Source organism: Cavia porcellus, unplaced genomic scaffold, assembly GCF_034190915.1.
Source record: "Cavia porcellus strain 051 isolate PalLab524CR breed Dunkin Hartley unplaced genomic scaffold, mCavPor4.1 scaffold_1, whole genome shotgun sequence".
In the NCBI taxonomy this organism is placed as follows: domain Eukaryota; kingdom Metazoa; phylum Chordata; class Mammalia; order Rodentia; family Caviidae; genus Cavia; species Cavia porcellus.
Window position 1 is genome coordinate 103,119,699 of NW_026947484.1, and position 18,025 is coordinate 103,137,723.

The following is an 18,025-nucleotide window of genomic DNA, read 5'->3' on the forward strand; positions in this document are numbered from 1 at the left end:
GAAAAAGAAATGTCATATATCTACTATATTCCATTATCTATAGATAATTATGTGACAAAACATGAGATTCCTGCACCCCTCAAGAAACAACAGTTAAAACACAGATTGAGCCAGACATATTGATGCCTGCCTGTAACCCCAGCACTCAAGGAGGCTGAGACATGAGGATACCAAGTTCAAATGTAGCTTAGACAATTTAGGAACATATCAACATTCTGTCTCAAAATTTAAAAAGTGTTGGCGTTCTATAACATATCTAGATGTGTCTCTTTCACTCATAGTGGGTGGATATGGAGAGATGACTGGTTCATGAGTGTGTGATACTGAATTAGTCCACTGATGGGTTTATATGTGGGTGTGACGTTGGAGTTGAAGACTGGTGCGAAGAGATAGGTCACTGTGAGTAACACCTGAAGGGATATATTCCTCCTTCTCCTCCTCCTCCTTTGATGGCTCTCTGCTTCTCTCTGTCATGCCATGAACTTTTCTCCTCTGTCCTGTCCCTTACCCATGCCTCACTGTCTTTGGACTAGCTAATTGTGGACTGACACCTCTACAAACTGAGCCAAAATAAACCTCTCCTCCATAATTTGTGAGTGTCAAGTATTTTGTCCAAGCAAAAAAAAAAAAAAAAAAAAAAAAAAAAGTAACTATCACAGCTGGACATAGCACTTACCATGAAAGCCCTGGGTTCAATCTCAGAGTCATAGAAATAAAACAAAACAAAGACCAAGCGAACAAATAGAGATTTAGGCAATGGAAAATTTTATGCAAATATCTGCGTATTTGTTTAGGAGTTAGCAGTGCAATGTCTTGAGATGCTCATTATAGTGTCTTTGTGCTCTCCATTGTTCAGATTCTCACCTTTTAGATCTTAGCTTGAAGCCTACTACAGAAAGAGCTCTCATGACCTCTGACTTCAGGCTAAATCAGTGCCCAATCATAATTTCTAATTATCTATTTGTATGAATTGATTGATATCTGCCTTCCTCATTACATTGAAAGTTCCATAGAAGGCAACTGGTTTGATATTGTGAATCAGGCAGGACAGAAACTGGAAAAGTGTGAGTGCACAATGGATTCATATTCAATGAGTAAATAAATAACTGGATGCTTGAATAAATAGGAATTGAATATAGTCATTGTGGTTCTGGGAGGACAGCCTGGAGGAACTATGAGGTTGGAAAAGTTTATGCTTTATGGCCAAACAGCCCTGATTTTGCTACGTTTCTCCACCATTGTTAATTCTTTAAATTTTCCCTTATCTCCATGCTAATATTTCTACTAACCTGCACTGAAATTATAATGTTATTAGTTATTCCATGTCAAGGAATACAGTATTTATTAAGTGCTTAAAGAACATCCTCATTTGAATGGCAAGAATCTGTGCTTTGGGGTCAGACTGAGTTTGGAACACAGCCATGCACTTAATGTAGTGACCTAGGAGAAACTATTAATCCTTTTGAACAGTTAGTTTCCTCATATATTATCTACTCAAGAATTGTGAGCATTTATATGGTATATCTTTTGTCCATAAACTTTTTGAAAATTATCATCTCACTTTGAGACAGGGTCTTGCTGAGATACAAAGTTACCTAGGCTGGGCTCAAATTTTCCATTCTCCTGTCTCAGCCTCACTGAGTGCTGGGATTATAGACATGCACCACCACACTGGGTGTTTTAAGTAAGTTACTATGTCCAAGTACTTAGAATATCTTTTTGTGATTCATATAACTATTCTCTTTCCCATCTAAGATCTACCAAACATATTGAACAGTGTTTACAAACAAAATAGTACACATTGAAATACAAATTTTAAGGGAATTAATATTAAAAAGGTGTAATGACTTTGGGGCAATGCATGATTCAAGGTTGGAGTCAGAGACTAGAAGTACAAATCAAGTAATGTCCCTAGAATTGCAATGCTACAGTCGAATTCAGATTCCTTTACTAACTAGCTGATCGTATTATTTATCATTCCACATCCTCATCTTCTCCTCTGAAGATAGCAATATACTGATACAGTTTCAAGCTAATTAAATGTGCTAATGAATCAAAGCAGAACTGTGCCTAGCCCAGAATAAGACCTCACCAAAACTAACTCAATATAAGCAGAGGAAAATAAATCCACCAAAGAATATCTATACTAATGGTTTGGGAGTTTCGTTCTCTTTTCTGTCCAGAAATAGACATTGTGAGAACAATGAGAGTGCCTTCAAAAATATAGCAAAAGTATTCAGTAAGTCTATAATTAATGACAAAAATACTTAAGAAATGTTTCCGCTTTAGCTTCCACAGGAGGAAAAAAATAACCAACAACTAATAAAATAAAGAATGAAACAGACAGGAGAAATCTTAGGTGGAAATGAAGAGTTGTGAAGTATAACAACTAAATTATCCTGGTAAGCTATCAGTGATGCATTTATGTAGCTAAAGAATATTGAGTTTCACTGTCACTCACTTGGATTATCATGTGTCTAAATATAAACATGTGTCTTAAACATAAACTTAAAAATATATGTGTCTAACTATAAACAACATAGCTTGAAGTTTTACTATATCTTGCATACGGAAACAGTATTACACCAGATGTAGTTTACAAAGCAGATTAGGGAAGCAGCCCCAAAATTCTTTGGATTGTGATTCTTTACTTCTTTAATTGAAAAAGAGCTCAGGCTCTGAATTTGATTATCTATGATTAAATTTGAGGTCTACAATTTTTACTAGAAAACATTAAATTATCTGTTCTGCCTTTACCCTGCCTGGAAAATGTATGGTTCTTGGTTTATATGACTATCATAAAAATTAAATTATGTAAACTACATATCAGAGTTAGATTTTATGGTATATAAAATATTCATATTTAAAATGTATATATAACATTTTTGCATATAACATATATTGATATGTGTTAGGACATATAAAAAATTGAATTAATATTAGGCATAAATAGTGACTTCAAATTTTATTCTTGCTTAAATATTACGAAAGATTCTAAAAGAGAATCACAATTGATCAAAAACTGCTGGATTGGTTTTCATAAGCAAGACATATTAAGCCATGAATTTGGGGATCTTCAGTATTACAAAGCTTACATTATCTACATTACGCAATTAATTTTTCAGGCTGTTCATGATCTGAATAATTTGAATCATTGTAACAAAATACCTGTTCACTGTACAACAAATTATTTACTGTATTTGCTAAAATATTGTGCAGTCATTTAAATTTCTACCATAAAAATTCTCTCATGTTATTCATCTGCAAGATTTTTTGGATGTATAGCATGATACATCTAAAAGTGAGTTAAGAGAATTCCAATAATTGATTCTTTTCTTGTTTCAGTTTAACTAAACGATGGGCTCACCTCCATTCTTTACACTTTAATGTTAAATGCTTTGTGTTGTGAGTCTCAGTAATTTCCCCATACTCTAACCTGACTAAACAGAGACTTCAGGAGGATCACCAGACTCCAACTATGATTGTAAGTACATGTGCACTGGTGATGTATTTTTCCAATTACTGCTTTCAGTGTTCACTGTCTATGAACACATTGAAGCCATTTAGAATATATTATTCTAGTAAATGAGCAGACTGTTCACACATATTAAATTGCTGCTCCTGTGTAAGCTGTAAAATGTAATACCTTTATTTATTTTATATGGGAATTAAAAATCCATATCACAAATTCTGAGAAAAAGATACATTATTCTTTCCTGAAAAATATAAATGAGAGTAAATACGTATATTATCAGAAAGTTCTGAAATATATTCACTGTTTCTCGGAGCAATTTATCTAAGTTTAATTTATTCTCCCATATATATCAGCAATATACAATATTTTAACATTCAGCTGTCAGAATTAGCGAAGACAGCGTATGCTAGATGCAGTGTGAAAATGATGAAATTGTCTGTAAGGAGACAGGTCTGGACAAATTTGGGGGCTAGGTCTACTAGGTGAATAAATATGTTTCATAAAACCAGAAAGGCTTTGTTTCAGAGTTCTCATTCCATATGTTCTGTCTGTGTATGCCATCTTTAATTTAAACTATACACTACGGTTATTAACTGTGAGAGTCGACCCCCCTGCTACAACCCCCTCCCCAGAGCGGGGAATGAAAGGGTTAACTCCCTAACTCCCCAGAGCGGGGAATGAAAGGGTTAACTCCCTAACTCCCCAGAGCGGGGAATAAAAGGGTTGACTCCCTAACTTCCCAGAGCTATCAAAACAGAGCAGTAAAGAGTGCTTCACTCCCTAAACCTTTTCCCAGGAGATAGTCAGAGCGGGGCCAAAAGGAATGTCTCTGCTAGTCATTAGCCACTAGATGTTCTGTTCTTTGTAAAGATAGAGATAAGCAAAAGAATGTACTGTATAAACAGGACCAGGGAGCACCTGGCACTCTAAGGTCAACCCAAGACCCTCGGTCTCCATGGTTACTCAGCCCCAGACCCTCAAATCAGCATTAGCCAGGTCCTGCGCCGCTCAAAATTAACCAATGCGATTTGCTTCTGTAAACTTGCTTGCCTCCTGCGTGTACCTTTAAAAACCCTGCACAAATTCCCCTCGGGGCCCCTCCGCACACGTTTGCCTGAGGGACCCCATGCGCATGGAAATAAACTTTCTTTTCCTCACCAAGAGCTGAGTCCTTGGGGTCTCTTTCTCTGTGGGGTGGCCCTAACATAACAATTATATAATAGAAACACCACTTTATTGAAGCAAAATCCTTTAGAAGATTAATTTAGCAGAAGATAATGAGTAAATTAGAAGAACAAAAGAAAAGAATTACAGGCAGCTATGAGTTTCATATACTCAAATGATGCCTACCTTTACTAGGCATGTAATAATACAAAAAAAAATTAAGTAAATCCAGAAAAACTAAATTATTAAATGTCTGGGCCAAACTGAATTTGGTACATTCTATAGGTAGCTGAGTATGTAGGAACAAAAACAATGTAGTGACAATAAAATGTGCTATCATTTATGCAGGCAGACACTGAAAAAGATGACTCACTCGCATTTTATTACTCAATACCATGAATCTGAGGGCTAGCAATGCTCTTTTGTCTTAAACGGATAAGAGATTCTCCTATTGTACTTAAATTGCCTTTGAAGACTTTTTTTTAGTATTAGAAAACAAGGCAAACAACAAAATATCCTCATTACTACAGACAGCTTCCTTTAGCTATTCAATTTTAGAGCCAAATTATTAATATTTTTGTAAAGAGGAAAAATAAAGGAAATGAGAAATTTAAAGGAAAGACAGAAAAAGTGGTTTCATGAAAGAAAGCCAGTGGTACTGGAAAGCTAGGTGAAAAAAGCCCCGCACATAAAATTGAGTAAGCTTTGTGTGGAAAGGTAGGGAAAATAATGTGAGAGGTCTTTCTTGACATGCTGACATGTTGTCAGACACAGGCTGCAGCAGAAATCCTAAGATCGGCTTTTAAAGAAGCTAGTATGGAATCAAATAAATATGTTATAAGTTGCAAAAATAAAAACAAACATGCACATTGCTCTAAATAAAAATTACAAGACAAAAGGAAAAACGTTTTAAAGTACATTTTGTATACTCTGATTTCATTCTAAATGCACTGAGTTCAGAGATCATGTTCTATATATCCTTTCTATCATACTTACAATAAACTGTTGTTGGCAGATACAACGGATAGATGACTTCAGGTAATTTTTCAGATGACTTATCAAACTACAATTTTTAAATCTCTGTTTGCTCTGAAACTATGCCAGAGGAATAAAACATATAAATGCTAATAACAGTGTATAATTCTCAAGTAGCTATTATAAATTAACTGTATCCATTTACTTAAAGCTATATCTGAAAAATACTGATGGTTTTTTAAACACAAGATTTACATTAATATAAAATCTGGTATTAAATTATACATAGCAGCAAGGAAAATTTAATACAATCAGTGAAAAATGACCAAGGTATCACTACCATAAGTTAGTAAAGGAATTTTTTTTCCAGACTTGTTAACATATGACCCCCAAGTAGGTGAAGTCTTTTACATTCAGGAAGGTGTCCAAGGAATTATATTCTACGCAGAAGCTCTCAGAGAACTGCAGACTAATGGCTGGTTTAACCCTGTTCTCTGGTGTCAAAGGAGCCATTTATTTTGGAGGAGTGAGCCTATGTGCTGCTTAAAGAGCCTGCCAGCACTTACCTGAGCTTGAACTAAGGGAAAGTTACAGGATTTATCTCCCATAAACACAGCTTGATTAGAGAGGCCTTCATATGACATGTGCAAAAAGATGAGGAGAGGCTTTTTAAAAAGTGTTTAAGTAAGGTGCGGGGACAGACCTGAGATCAAGGCTTACATTAGGTAGAGGTGAGGTGGGTGAGTGGAGGAATGGACAACTCAGCAAGAAAGAGACCTACAGTGACGCAAGGAGAACCAGTGATGACAAAAGCCCTGAGGGAGATTCTCCATTTTGTCTTTCTCACACACACAAATGCACATATGTCATCTTACTTGATTCTCTCTAAATTAATTCAGTGAATTCCTGGACAAACATAGAAGAAACTTATTGTGAGCAATTTTACCATTCAGAATTGCAAAGCAGGTTAAGAGCGCGAACAGGCATCCTTCCAGGCTCTTTCACTTACCACTTACCAGGGGCAAATGTTTTCATATAACTCAGCTTATGTAATAGCAACAGTTTTCAGGCACTGGACTGCTCACTGACCATTCTTGTCATCCAAACCAACTATGCAGTAACCCTCATATTTTACCATATAATAGTTAATACATTTTGCCAGGATGAAGGGATAATGTTCACTAAAACTCAGAGAACATCTATTGAGTACTTAAATTTTCACAAAACAGTATTTCAGGGGCTATATAAATATAAAAGATGGTATGTGCTGAAGGAATATTCTTTGTAAATAAGGAGAACTTGAGGAGAGTACAATCAACTTTATAACAAAAGAAAGACAAAAATATAAAAAAGTTGTAAAAGAAATTTAAAATATTACTTTCAATAGAATATTAAATAAAATGTCATGGAGGTGGTTAAAATTAAGATGTTTACATAATTTAAGCACACATAACAGAAAAGATAATATGAATCTTTAAATATTGTGTTAATGCCAGGTAAGTCATCAGTACCCTGAGCCTGAGCGATATTCCCAATATTTTCTCAGTTTATTTACAAACAGAAAATTCAGATCCTAGACGATTGGTTGAAGATTAACTCTCTTAAATCTCTAAGAAAATGAGAGTACTCTGAGCCTCCTCCAAGCTCTTTAATCGTATTTAATACAGGTAAGATAAATGACCCACATCCTTTTAGTTTTAGTATCTGTCTCCTCCACTTAACAGTGTCACACACTAGGCAATTTGAAACTGCACTCATAGCCTGCGTTATCCTAAAGATTTGCCTCAAAATTTCTTTGTATCTCTCCTTTTCCCCTTCACAACATGACAGCCTTGCTATCTCCCTGAAACCTACCCTTTCTCCCTGTAACTATAACTTCTAACAACTCTTCCCAAACCTCCACAAAATATCCTTAATTTTCTCAGGGCATCTATTTGTTCCTAAGCTAAAAGCCTGTAATTTCATTTATTTTTCTGTTGAGACTACTCAGTTACTGTCTCAGTGACACTCTTAGAACTTAGCTTGTTCCTGTTCCTTACTTTGCCCTTGTTTTGCTGACAGTGTGTAAACAAACCCGCTGAATGCTTTGTTTCTTTATTTCCTCTCCTGACCTGCTTGGTGACTCTGAAAAAAATTTAAAATACTCTGTTCATTTGTCTCATTATGAATTCATGATTCCCTCTTCTCTGCTGCACGTTTAACACTGTTCAGTATCATTTAGTTAAACCATTTACTTTCCCAGAAATGGCTCTTTGAAACTGCTCTTTCTACCCTCAGCAGAAACCCTTTGTTGCCTACTTCACAAAAACACAATCTAAGGACATCATTTAGGGCCTCTAAATTGTCTTCTGACGACACTGAAATCTGTCCACACTTGCATGTAGCAAGTTAGTTGTCTCTCTGCTGCCATGGGGGGGTAAGAGACTTTCAGTACCGTCAGGTTAACTTCAGTCTCTTCCAAGAGCACACAATTTAATTCTCATCCAATGGTATTTACAATCTCGGTTTCTGAACTCCTTCAATTCCACTATCAGCAAGTTCGATATTTCTCCAACCTTCCTTAGTCTCCCTTCCTGAAGGAACCAAATGTTTTCTCTTCTTTATTTCTTTGAATACCTGTTATCAGTAGAAAACACTTTCCTTCTATTTTTCTCCTCATTCTGCCTAACTGCCATTCTGTGCTGCAGTCTCCTTAAATTACTCTCACCAAACTCATCATTCCCAAGTCTGCTGGGCTTACACTTTCCTTTTCCTTTTGTTTCTTATTTATTGATCATTCTCTTCTAATTTTACACTTCCTGGCTAGTAATGTCTCCTTTATAATTTCCATGTAAAATCCAATTTCTAAATCTAATAAAGACCAATTCTCTGTGATTCAGTACCATATCTTTTGCTGTGCATAAAATATCAGGAAACAGGACATTACATTCAACATGTCTGAAAATAAATTATCTACTTTCATTTATCAGTTTGTGCAATCTAAACAGAAGTACTTAATTTGTTTAATTACATGAACCTAAATTAATTTTTAAATTTGTTACTTCTTGATTTCCTGAACTTTTCGATAACAAATCTTAGGCATTCAATATCATCATCATCAGGTTATATAATCTCTCATCTGAACTTCTGGAGTATCTGAGTTGACTTTTCCCCATTCCAAACCATATTCTACATTTTCTTCAAAAATACAAATGTACCCCATGCCACTACCTTAGAGTACTAATACTCATGACAAAATAACTGAATATGCAATAAAATCAAAATGACGTATATGAGCCCTGAGTCCATCTTTCTGAACATCTGTTTCTCCACATTCATTTTCAGTTTTGCCACAGACTTATCTATGCATCAGCCACAAAAACATCTACTATTCTGGTACACATGGGCATTCAGCATGAAATGCTTGTCCTTGAGTAATCAGCATCTTTTGGATTTCCTCTCTTCCTTCAAGGTCAACAATTGTTCTTTAAAGTCTTGCTAAATCCCTCTACATTATACTGTATTAGAATGATGGTTCTGCCAACAGTCTTTGAATACCTTCAGCATAATATGTAACATAATACAAAGCAATATAATATAATATAATATAATATAATATAATATCTCCTAGTCTTTCACACAGAACTTCTTGGAAATTCAGCATGTAAAAATCCTGTCACCTATTAGGGATATTTTGAGAACTAAATATATGCAGTGGCATATTTATGAGTCAAGGAAAAAAAAAAAAAAGAGGAAGGAACACTATTTGACCTGATTGCAATCTGAATCTATTCTATTCTAGAGCAAACTACTTCAACAATAAACTCATATGTACTTTTCATCACTCTAAATAAAATAGTTTCAATGTTACAGGGGAGATTAGAAGAGGAAATGCATGTGGTTATTTCAAAATGTGGTATAATTTAAGATAAGAACCTGTCTGTTGCTCCATACTCACATTTGAGGGCTTAGAAGATAGAATTATTTCCTACTCAAATGGAGACATACATTTTCACCAATGTTTAAGAGCTAATTAAAAGTGCCAAAGTTTATCCATTCTATATGGGATATTTTAATATACACAATAATAATTTTTAGAAGTTTACTGTAGTTAGGCAGCAAGGAAAAAAAATAGGGAAAATTTCCATGAGGGAAAAATAAATGCTAAATAATCCAACTATGTTAAAACTTACGTTCTGATGTATTTTAAAAAATGAATCTGTGTATTGTAAAAGTACCAATAAATCTGAGTTTTTTTCTTGCCTTTATTGACTTTATAATTTATTGAGAAAAATTACCAATATAGACATGTAAAAGTTAAAATAAAAGTGAAACCTAAAAGAGTTTAAAAGAAATATTATATGTCATTCCTTTACCAGCTATTACATAAAAGTGTACCATCAAGAGTTGCTATAGGAATTTATAGAGAGAAAGATTCTTTTTCTAGGGGAAAATGAATGAAAGTGTTTTGAACTGTGAATTATGAAATACAAAAGTATTTTTGTTTTACCTTAGGAACACTCTAGGCTGTTTTTTTCTGGGACTAAATCTGCATAATTACAGAACAGTCGAGTATGTACTATTTCCTTACAAATTTCAAAGTTATACTGCTACTTTGCTAACCACTCCCACTATGAATATCAAATAAAGCAGACTAAAAGTTCAATCAGCCAATGACATTTCTTTTCTAATTTAAGACATTCTTGAAGGGTAGATCTGAATATGACAATGTCATTACTGCCAGGATAAATGGCTTTAAAAGGTTCTAACATTCACACAGTTTTATTAAATGCTGTGTCAAGCCAAGATCAAGCGTGACTTCATCCTGTGTATGAATAGCCTGGATATTGCTAATATGCAGATTCTGACTCAATAAGCAGGAAAGGATTCGAAATTCTTCACTTTTTTTTTTTTTTTTTTTCTTTTTTCTGGTACCGGGATTGAACTCACGACTGCCTGCTTGCAAGGCAGGTGCTTATGCCGCTAAGCCAAATCCCCAGCCCCCAATTCTTCACTTCTTGTATGATCTCAGATGATCTTAAAGCTGCTTACCTAAGACCCATATATTAACGGCAAATCTTTACAGCACTATTTGACAGAGCTGTTTGAAAATCTTGAATCCTAGGCTCCACTCTAAGAGATTCTGATTCTTTCAATGAAGTATATTCTCAAAATCTATAATTAAAATTCTCTAGCAATACTGAATCCACTGTGTAATGTGTGTATATATTAGAAGCTCCTGCCTCAAGGTGTTCAAAAGAAACACAGTCTTTCTCAAAACCTCAGTGCAACAGAGGAGGCAGGGCCCTTGGCTAGAGATTACAAATGAGGGCCCGGAGGGGAGCTGAGTCAGTGAAGGAACAGCATTGCTCACCTGATGGGGCTGGTTTCTCTGACAGCAGCTCCTACACTACCCTTATTACCAAAGCAGGCCTGTCAGCTATGGATCAGTGGAAGAGCTTCTTCCTCCCTGAACCCTACACACCTCAGTCTAGAGACCAGTTAATCTTAAGATGCTTCTGTTTCTTCTAAAAGAAATACCACTGAAACTTGACTTTTAGTTTGTTCAGTAAAAGAAGTCTCTTGAAGAAGTTATGAAATAAGACAAAATAATTACCTTAAAAAAACAGTCCATAAGATAAAAATAAAGCAAAGAAATGAGTTTTTGTTTTTTACCCAGCAATACAGTACATGTTCTATATGGATTTGGGGTGTTTTTATGTTCATATATAAAGACACACAGAAACACATATGTACACATCATGAAGAAAATGAATTCAGGGCTGAGGATTTACCTCAGTGGTGTAAGCACCTGCCTGGCAAGCACAAGGTCCTGAGTTTAATCCTCTGTCCCACCCTATCCCCAGAAAGAAAGTGAGTTCAGACTAATTTCTTCGTTCCTTTAAGCAAGCATTCATCTCAGAGATTAGACCTTTCTTCCACTCATTGTCATGGGCCTTAGATTTCCATCTGTGAAGTGAAGGAGCTGGACTGCACAATAGTCTCAGCAACTGCTCCTAGTGATATCATGTGCCAACCAGTAAGTCAAGCCACTGCAAATCTTTAGTCCCCTTTGGGACCCCTCTGACCTACACAGTGTGACATGTGCTTTTACAGACGAGGAAAGGGAAGACAAGAAGTAATGCTGTCTATTCCTCAAGGACAGATGATCAAAAAGATCAGGTTGCTACCACGGAAGAGTTCCCCAAGTGATCAGTCTTTCAGCAATCTTGAATAAATTAACATCCACATAACTTGAATTTAGAATTGCAAGACAAATCAATGGACTTTGTTTTGTTAATTCTTAGAGTTTAGAAATATCTTTGTTATATCTTAGAGTTTAGAAATAAGAAATGAGAAAGTAACTAAGATACATACTACTAAAAATTTTTTAAAAAGTGATAAATTTAGCTATTTAAAGTTTCTCAGATTCAAAACAGTATCAAAAAAGACAAAGTATATTAAAATTAATGCTAGGCAATTAAAATGATGTGTGTGTGTGTGCACGTGTCTAGTGTATGGTATGTGTTGTATTTCAACAATGCTGAAACCAAGGTAACTAGCATTACAAGGCTAAAAGTTGTGAAATTTCATTTGCATGTTTCAGTGTTTAGTGTTTTTGAAAGGTTCAATCTACGTTAAGAGTGCCACAGGTTTCTAGAGGAAGCAAAATGAAACAATATTTACATGCAGTAATATACAACTCTACCTGTTAGAGGAAGCATTAGGCTTTTATGTTACCTGTAACATTGGTCTTTTTTAGACTCAGTTCTAACTTTATCAGATGATAAGCCATCATGATGGAACTTTCCTAAGGTAATTGTGCTCCTTGGGCAAAATATCCTCTAGCCACTATTTTTTATGGCTACTTTGATTTAATTTGAATATTTCATTATTTTGTCCTTTTTACTTTAGGAAAATCAGCAGAAAATTGGAAAATAAAAATGTAATATTGGTAAAAATACAGTCAAGACTAAGATGGCCTACTTAAGTGGGGTTACAGGGAAAATAATCACAAAAGTACAAGGAACGTAATTCAATTTTCTAAGCAAAAAAGGATACATCTCAATTACATATAAAATCTCAGCAAAGAGCTCTTAAGATTTAAAGTGGTCAAATGTACCTTCAAATACGAAGGAAATGAAAAGTATTAAAGAACTGTTTTACAAAGATGGAGAGTACTGAGTCACGTCTATTAAAGGCAAGGCATAAAATGAATTGTCTGACACAGTAAAGCTGTGAACTGCGATTTAAGTGTCATTATAAAGGAATATTTACAGATCTATATTAACTATGCAGATAATATGCTACAAACAACTGTTCTGAGAAATAAGTAAATTTGTCATTCTAGTGCTTTGAAAATATTTTAGAAGAGTCGAAAGGATGTAGATAGAGTTTCCTGTAGATAACCATTGTCTGAACGCAGTGAAAAGTCTATAAATATATTACTAAACATTGAAAAAGGTAAATAACATACTTTTAATTTTCAATTTTCTACTCCTCCATCTAGACCCATGCTCTGCACAACTTCTTCTCTATCCTGTTTTGACTACCCTTGGATTTAGGCCCTCTTGTCCCCAGGTATCTCAGTAATTTGGGCCACTAAGAGTATTGTTTGGAAACTGGAGCAATCATCTTTGACATCTGTTTTTTCTATAGTCGAATACTTTGAGTAGAATTGCTTTTTGCTAAACTCCTGACTGATGTATTTAAATATAAGGAAATTATTTTTAAATACCATTTACACAATTCCATAAATATAGATTAATAAGTTAGTTGTAGAACAGTACAATTTGTTATAGGACATTAAAATATAGGACAAAAATATAGGACATTAAAAAACCTCAGTTTTTGCAAAGGCTCCTAAAATAATGCTAATTTATATATAGAGAGAAATAGTGTTATGTTGCTTATCTATGCTAGAACTGAAGGAGTTTACTAAAAAAAACAAAACAATTTTCTATCACTGATTTTTCTTCCACATAAAGACATATTATTAAAGTTGGACAAGTCAACAGAATTGACTTGGAGTAGTATGATTTTGGGAAAAAATGTGAAAATACAAATTATTTTCTCGCATAATGGTAGGTTAGAATGCAATGTACTTCTATACATTCCCCTAAGTGTTTGAGAGAGTATTCAGGGACCCCATTGACAGTACTTGGGAAGTATCTTTGGATGGGCAGTGACCCCAAGCAAAGGGCTAAGGAGACAGGCAGCGTGGAAGTTCTTCTGCTAATTAAGAATGTGAAGCATGAGTTTCCTATAAATGAGATGCAGGACCAGAGACACAGAAAGATAGAAACTGAAGACACTGGAGGAGGCACAGAGACAGAAGGAATGCTACCCTAGAATCCTAGTGATAACACCTTGCCTATGAACACTCCATGAATGGGCCACGAGTGCTGAACAGGGATAATCCTTAAGAAGAGCTAGTGCAAAACTAAGGGGTTAAGATAGGAATTAGAAACACACAGCCAGAGAATGCAACACCTATACCAGGAAATTAGAGCTGGGACCCACTTTAAAGAAGGGTGGTCCAGGGACTCTTCTCTAGAGGTCTGACTCTTACTTTCCTCTCCTGACCCCATTGCAATTCTGAGCACAGATTGCTTCCAAAGATCTGGCACAGAGACTCAGGAAAGACTTCCACAATCTAGTTCTCCAGGGTAAAGGGAAAAAGAAGAGACAGTGAAAAATACTGAAATAAAAATCAGCAAGTTTTTCAAAGTATAAATAAATCTTGATGTTATTACTAAAAGAAAATTAAATTTTAAATCATAACAAAGGAAATCAAGAGAATGAGGAATATACAATAAAACATACAAAAATAAAATTACAGAGGAAGTGAATGAATCATAAATCTTTGAACACACATATGAAAATGAAATGAACAAATGATTTCTAAGAAAACATAAATTGTCCAAATTTAGTTAAGAAGGCATGGGAAACATCATGTGAATATATCTATAAAGTATATTGAGCGCTATCAAACAACTTTTCCTCAATAAATCATCAGCTGTTTCTCACTTAAGAAAGAAGATAGAATATGTTTATAATACTACCTTCTCCCAGTGCATCTCACTGCACTTATATTAAGCAATTTTTAATAAAATATGTAATACTCATAAGGAATAGGGAAGAAACAAAGAAATAAAGGCAAAACACTGAAAACTCTAGAGAAAAACTGTTGAATGATTATCAGTGTTACTGAAGAATATCTTGTTATGTGACATAAAACCCTTCAAAAACTCAGCAACTGGTAATACCAAAATGTTGCCAGAAAAGCATACTTCATGTTTTCTGCATCCTTAAATCAAAAAATGCTCCAAAACAAGGAAAATGTTCTTAGATATTAAAAAAAAAAAACTAGCATGAAAATCTGAGGAAAATAGTCAAAAGATAAAACAAGAAATTTCCAAGAAGGCATAAAAAAGAAAACACAACCAGAAGAAAAATCAGGTAAAAAAGATATCAAAATCTTGATTCATCTAGTATATACAATATCCTGAGGGGAATCTCAAAGAGAAAAACAGGCAAAACAAATGAATAGAAATAATACACACACACTCACACATCTGAAGAATTTTTCTCGGCCGAAATTAAATCTCAAAGGCACTACTGAGGACTCCAAATTTAAGGAAATACAGTCTTAATTTACCACTGGGAAGTTTTAGAGTAGAATTTCTTCAATTAAGGAATATACTTCAAAAATCCAGAGATAACAGAAAACAGTGTTACATAAAGTTCAGCAATCAAACTGTCATTGGACACATAAATAACAACCAAGAGGATATAATGGAGAAATACTTTTAAAATGCTGAAAGAAAATTTTAACTTAGATTTCTAAGTATTTATTAAATGTGAGAATGCAACCAGAGAGAAAATACATTTTTCTATATATTTTGAGAAAAACTTTTTTTCCTTGCAGCATGCTTACAATATAAAACAAGAGATAAGACTGTAGATATTGTAACACATCAAAGATAGGAGAGAGCTAAAGGAAATTCCTGAGATGATGAGAAAAGGGAGACCAGTACGACAGGTATGCAGAGACACAGTTGTACAAGTAGCATGAAGAAACATATCAAATTAAGCGTTGTCATTTACAAAATGCTCATTGTTCCTTGTGATTAGAGTTGAGCAAAAAGTTTAACATCAAAAGTATAATCCACCAAAGAAAAGACATTTATTTGACCTCAACAAAATTTTCAAAAATGTTGGTTTGCAAAAATCTACATAAAGAGGATAAATGCAAAGTGCAGAATAGGAGAAAATTTGAAAAGTATGTATCTCTCAAAAGACAAGTGCCTAGAATATATAAACAGCCCTTAAAACTCTATGATATAAAATAAATGAATCAATTGGAAGAAATACAGTACATGAACAGACACAGAGGTTCACTCAGCCTGCTTTGCCTATGGGATACAGAAGGATATATACATTTACCAGATAAACACACAAAAAGGTGTTTGGCTTCATTCTCTATCAGGTAAATATAAACTAAAAGCATGATGAGATATTATTACATATATATTATAATAATTGAAATGAAAACAGTAACGTTCGCAAATGCTACCGAGAATGCAGAAAGCAAAGATCACTTAGACATTTCTTTGAGAATATAAAATGGAGCTACTCTGGCAAACAGTTCGGCAGTTTCTTGTACAATTAAACATGCAAGTACATTAAAATCCAAAAACTGTATGCTTGAGCATTTATCCCAACACAAGGGTTTCTAGAAACTTCATCTGGAGTAGTCCAAAACTGGAAACAGCCTTCAAGTATGTGAGTAGTTAAACAATATTTGGTATCTTGGTAACACAAATTAAGATTCAGTAACTACTGATATGCAAAATGACTTGGATGAGCCTGCTGGAGGTGACTGTGAATGAAAACAGTCCTAAAAGGTTAAAACTGTATGGTTCCATTTATATAGTATTTTTGAAATAACAAAATTTTAGAAATGGAAACCAAATTAATGGCGGCCACAGTGTTAATAAAGCATATTTATAAAAGTACAGCTCAAGGATTCTTCAGATGTGGACCTGGTCAGTGTGTTGACTATGGTAGTGGATACACAAACCTACACATGTAATGAAAATGTATAGAATGAAGTACAGACACACAAGCACACAGAGAAATATAAAAATGCAAAGTACTGTATCGTATCAATTCAAGTATCTCTTGATATCATACAGTACAGTTTTGCAAGATGTGTTTGGTGGGTAAAGTATGCAGGAGGTATCTGGGCTATGTCTTACAATGGTATACAAATCTATGGTGTTGTCAAGAAAATTTTTAATTAAAAATAAGTAGATGTATGGAATTCCAGAACTTAAAGAAGGAACAGATCTTTTTTTACTGTTAATAGTAATGTGACTGTGATTCTGAAATTGAGAAAGCAATATAAAGAAAATAACTAAATATCTATCTTATCCCAGCCTTCTCAGATCTTAGAAAAGCTATTCCTTGAAGAGGGAGCTGTTAGGATCACTTTTATGAGGGAGCCAAAAAAAGCAACCAAATTCCCATCATTGATCATCATTGGTGCTAAGTGGTAAGAAATGTCTCCAGAAAACAATCCAATGTTGATATCCATATTTCCGTGAATATTTAATATAAATTTTAATTTGCAATAAAGTTCTGGAATCCCATAGCCAATAGATCAACCTAAAATTTTTCTCAACTTTTTGATAATGTAGTTGGAAAATCTTTTAAATGAATATTATACTTTAGATACATTATACATTATTTCAAAAGTAAAATCAAGAATCTACCGAAAATTAAGTTAAAAAAAAAAAAAAACATTAAAGCCACATAAGAAAACAACACTTAAAGAACAACAACAACAAAATATATAGTCACCCCTTGGGAAAATAAAGTAGAATATAGTACAACCGATGATAAGATGAGTAAGTTTAATTTTTTCGTAAAGAAGGTACATAAACTGTAAAAGCTGAAAAATTTACATTTGAAAAATAAATAAGCATACTGCTAATTCTCTGTTCATCAAAAAGAATACTCTGTGCTGTCATTGCTTGATTGTCTGTTTTTTATGCTTGTATTTTGTAACTTGAGCAATTACTTCTAAGATAACAATGTGTAGTATCTTAACTAGTGTTAATTGCTTACTGTTATTTTTTTAAAATTCTGTATTATTTCTACTGTTTTCTGTTTTACTTGTTATAGAGCTCATGAAGAACATAATTTTTAGACCAAAAAGCTCAGTGAAACACGAAAATAAATTGGCAAGAAACAGCAAAGTGTAACAGCACCAGTGGACTTCTGAAGACTTTGAAAAAAGCTGGGTGTGGTGGCACACACTTGTAATCTCAGCATTCAGGAGCCTGAGGCAGGAGGATTGTGGTGAGTTCAAGGATGGCCTGGGCTGTACTGGGTGAGGTTGAGACCAGCCTCAACTGCAGAGTG

The 18,025-nt window shown here is 34.3% G+C and overlaps 1 protein-coding gene across 36 annotated transcripts in view; it reads right to left on the reverse strand.

Annotated features, from left to right (window-relative positions):
* Positions 1–18,025, reverse strand: part of Lingo2 (leucine rich repeat and Ig domain containing 2) — a 1,124,971-nt gene that overhangs the window by 672,541 nt on the left and 434,405 nt on the right. The window lies entirely within an intron of this gene.